We start from the raw sequence: 5272 nt of genomic DNA, 5'->3' as shown, positions 1-5272 counted from the left end.
TATTAAAACGACGTCGTTTTGAATTTTTTTTAAAATAGAAATTGACCCGGCCGACCTATTCGACCCGGTCAAAACCCGGTGACCCGGTCAAAACTCGGAACCCGGGTCTTGGACCGGGCCAGCCACCGGGCCGGATTTAAAAACTATGACTGGGACAATTAAGTTTAATTTTAAAATAATATTATTCTGATTAAAAAATAATAAAATAGAACGACAGTAGAAATTGACCCGGCCGACCTGTTCGACCCGATCAAAACATGGTGACCTAGTCAAAACTCGGAACCCGGGCCTTGGACCTGGCCAATCATCAGGCCGGGTTTAAAAACTATGACCGGGACAATTAAGTTTAATTTTGAAATAATATTATTCTGGTTAAAAAATAATAAAATAGAATTATAGTGTAATCGTGTGTATATATTTTTATTTTTATTTTTATTTTTTTTCATTAAAAAAATATATTATAAAACTCCGCTGCGTAAACATGTTATATAGAATTATATAAAACACCATTCATTATTAAACATGAGAAATCTTATAATGTTTAAAATATAATTAGTGACATTTTATGAATAGCAATTTAAACTCATAAATTACAGTGTTTTTAGCATGTAGTGTATGATTATTTAATTATTAGAAAATATTAAAAACAATTATTTAATATTTTTTAAACCAAATATATTTATAGAATATACTCAGACCCGGCAAAAGGTGAGTTAAAATGGAGTTGCTGATGTGGAATAAATTAATGACATGACATGTTAATTTACGAGGCACGAGTTATAACTTATAAAATCTCACGAGTTACCGTTTTAAAATCTTGAAACACAGCCGAGGAATCTCCGTTTCTTTTTTCTTCTCGAACAAACAGGAGTTTCATTGAATAAAAATAGAGGCCAGGGCCCATGCTATACCCAGAAACGATAGAAATGCCGAAACGGCCTCGAGAAACAAGGATGCATACCCAGGCCTGGAAACACTCGAAAACCCCAACCCATCTCAAAGTAAAAACTAATTAAAAAACAAAACAATCATTTTTGCTATGACAAATTTTTTTATCCTCCAGATTATATAAATATTTATCAATTCTTTTCATTCACCATGTATTTCATTCAAATTTAAATATATATTTTTTTAATAATAAACAATGCTGTTAGTACATAATTTATCATTTTTTAAAGAATTCTACAAGAAAGATTCACCTAAAAAATTGATGCGTTGATGGAATTCCTTACTTCTTCTTCTTCTTTTTTTCTTTAGAAATCAGGCCATTTCTATAAAAATAAATAAATTAAACAAGGTAAAGTAGATTCGAATACAAAATTAAATAGAAACATACAAAAAAAATAATAACTGAAATATTATATCAAAATGTCATTAGTTAAGGATGTTTAGGATGCTGATAATAATTTTTAAAAAATAATTTTTATTTAAAAATATATTAAAATAATATTTTTTATATTTAAAGATTATTTTTAACATTAATAAATTAAAATAATTTAAGATTATTCATAAAAAAATATTTAAAAAAAAATCTGATATGACACTTTTTAAATGCAGTTGTAGTTAACTTTTTGATCGAGTGTATTTGGTTTTGAGATATGATGATTTTTTTAAGTTTCAACACAATTTAAGTACAAATAATATTTTTAAAAACTAAAAAAATATATTTTTATTTTAAAAATACAAACTATTTTCTATACAAACACACACATGTACAATATATGTGCTGTGCTGAATCTGAACCTCACGGTCCATTACAAGAAGATTTTTTGCTTCCATTATCAAAGCAAAATTGATGCTTTGACAGGGATTCCTCGTTGATTTGTCTCAATAACGTCTATATCTTATCTTTTTTATGGAAACAAATTCATATTAAATTGTGAATCCACATCGTCTCAATGAGCTAAATCCTTACTGTCTTGTCCATTTTTTACATAAAATTCTTTTTTATGAAGCTTGAAATTATCATTCAGGTATCAGGGCTGTCTCGATTAAACATCAAAGGAGTTTTTCAAACTATTTATATTATTAAAGAATTTTTATTTTTTAAAAATGGATCATTCTATTAAATGTAATTAAAGAAATTGTTAGGTTTCCGGGTGCTTCTGAAATGATCTCCATCACAAAAGAAAATTGGATGGGGATTTTTCTTTGATTCTTTAATAAGGCATTAAAATATAAAATCTCAAATTCTCTAAATGTTATCCATTCAAGTGTCTTTCTCTCACGTCACGTATCTTCTCGAGAAAATAAGAAATTCTAATTTACTGCACAATTAATACAGAAATTATTTGAATGTACGTGCAGCTAGCATTAACTTGAATAATAAATTTGATCGAAGTTTGACTAAAAAAAATCTGAATAAATGGTCAATAAGCTACATGCTTGTTTATTATTATTATTGGAATAGTTTTAAGGTTACAACACACGTGCATTTGACCGATGAAAACGCGGTAATAGTAACAGTGGTCGGAAGCTGAAAGGACAACGGTTTGACTCTTTCCTGCCTTTGGCATTCGAACAGCATCAAGTATGTTGTGGACCTTAAACTTACCATTCTTCGGTAGAACGAGGCATTGAAAATATTCATGAAATTGACCCTCCGCCACAGCCACAGCCGCAGCCGCAACCACCGTCATGTCCCATTCATCTCAGCTACTGGCTACTCCATACAAAATTTAAAACATGCGCAGCATAAAGCCGGTGGCCGTGGCACCCCAGCAGCCGAACTTTCTGTTTCTAAGATTTTATACACGTTGCTTAATTAACTTGCAATGGCATATTGCAACTCGACAACACGAGTAATAAGCAAATCAATGTAATTAAGAAGCATATTTTAGCTTTCCTTTGTCACTATGGACAAGACGGCCACAGTCCTCAGGATGTGACGACGAAACTAAATCCCCCTCGTGGATGAGAAACGAAGGACGGCCTCTTCTTGGGTTTCGTTGTCTTCACATGATTTGCAAAATGGATAGTTATTGGTTTCTAGAAAACGATGATAGGATGATGGATCCACAGCTGTTGTGGCAACTAGCTATAGCTAGCCACACGATAGTTGCCCAGTAAGCATGGGACGGGAAAGCATGGGATGGGGTGGGGCAGCTTGTGTAGTCTAGAATTAGACTGCCATTGACGAATCATCGATGCAGATTGGTTATCTTTTATGGATGCCCATGGCCATCATGGTTAAAATAAGATTAGACCTTTATAAAATACACTATGGTAGATTGGGAAAGGCTCTCTTACTTCAGGAGTATTAACTACGAGGAACTTACTGATTTAATTATGGCTCAACCTATCATCATTTTACTATTATGTTTGTTTAGATTATTCAAAATTATATATCTTTGTGTTAATAATTTATTCAAAACAATAAAATTGGCTCAATTGAAATTAATAGTTAGCTGTGGTTTAATTCACTTCTAGTCACTAGTCACTGCTAGAATATTAGCAAATAATAATGGAAACACCATGGTTGAAAAATATTTTTTTCAGTAATAAATTCATATACTAAATAAATGATGTTGCATGGATTGTACTTGTGTGAAGTCACTTACATGAAAATAAAAATATTCTTCAAATGTCTTCGATTCAAGTCGCATGGTGACTTGATGAAATTTAGAAGAGTTTTTAATTCATTCAAGGAATTAATTAGGCTTTAGATTTTGAGCTAAAGTTGACCAGTCTCAAGATCTAATAAAAAATTCGAAACTTATTGATCACATGATTAGCGTACAAGTAACTTAAAGTTTTTATATATAAGAGAATTCCTTTTTGTTAATTGACTACGCGTGTAGATGATTACGCGTAGATCGTGTGATATATGCACGTGGTTTTAGTCTCATTTCATCTGTAAATTGTTTATCTAAGTGGATTAATTTTATAAAAACAAAATATTACTGAATATTTAATTAGAATACATTATCAAATTATAGAGAGACGATCGCAGGGCAAAGTACCCATCAAGCTATTCAACGAGTATTTGAGAGTGTTGGTTTTTATTTTTGAGTATATTTTAAAAGTATGTTTTATTTTTAAAAAATATTAAAAAATATTTTTTAGTGTTTTTAAATAGTTTTGATATATTGTTATTAAAAAATTATTTTAATATATTTTTAAATAAAAAATATTTTTGAAAAATATTCTACACCATAATATCATAAACACACACTAATCATCACATCACATTATTTTTGAAAAATTAATATTAGATTCATTAATATAATTATTCCGTGATTCATATAATTGACAATATGATTTTCATGAAGACAGACAAGGATTTATAATTACTCGTATTCTCTAAAGACAACTCATCCTGCTAAGTGATCGATTACCACCCAATGCAGAACAAAAATAGTAAAAAGAATGCAACAAGGAAGGTGAGCGGATAAAGAAACAAAGTGATGCTATCATTATCTATTGGATTTGTTAAAAGAAAAAAAAATCTTTTCAAAGTAATGATATCCAAGTTTATTTATGGGTTTACCAGTTAAGCTGGTATTTAAGATATTTGATTATTTTTTAATTTTTAATAATTTAATTTATTTATTCTTAACAAAATGCTGGAGGATAATATTTAATATTTAAAAAATAATTTATTTTTATATATTTAGAGATTTTCTAATAATTTAAGGAGTATTGTCTAAAAAAAATCATAATTCAAAAGAAAATTTTAAAATATATATGTTATTTATCATGAAAAAAATGAACCTCATTTTAAAGGATACCCCTCTCTATTATACCCTCATTCTCTATTGAAATTTTTTTATTAAAGTATTAATAAAATATTTTTAATTCATGAAGATAAAATATTTATGACATAAATAAAATATGAACCCCAAGGCCAGGCCAAACCCAGAAATAATAAATCGAACAGCACACCCAGTCCGTATATAGATGGACACGATCTTCACTGAGCCTAAAGATGATTAATTATTACTTTCTCTTTAATCATTTTTTGAAAGGCAGATCTAATAAAAAAAAAACAATAAATATCGATCCATGGTAAAACACATGCACTGTTCAGACTTAAAAGACACTTAAGGAAATGACATGTATACACTCATGCTTCCTTTCCTCGAGAATTTTCTTTAGGTGCCATTCAACAGGGGAAAAAAATCCGAGTCGAAAAGTAAAACAGATACCGAGTATTAATTACTATTGAAGCATTCTTTTCACGACTCTGTCAGAGCACAAATTTTAGGGTTGTGACTGTCGTCAGTGGACCCCCCGCACTGATAAAACCCACTGCTATAAATAAAGACCTGGC

The sequence above is a fragment of the Populus euphratica genome, unplaced genomic scaffold (genome assembly GCF_000495115.2).
Source record: "Populus euphratica unplaced genomic scaffold, PopEup_1.0 scaffold2.1, whole genome shotgun sequence".
In the NCBI taxonomy this organism is placed as follows: Eukaryota; Viridiplantae; Streptophyta; class Magnoliopsida; order Malpighiales; family Salicaceae; genus Populus; species Populus euphratica.
The sequence above is the reverse complement of the archived record's forward strand: the minus strand, read 5'-3'. Positions refer to the sequence as shown.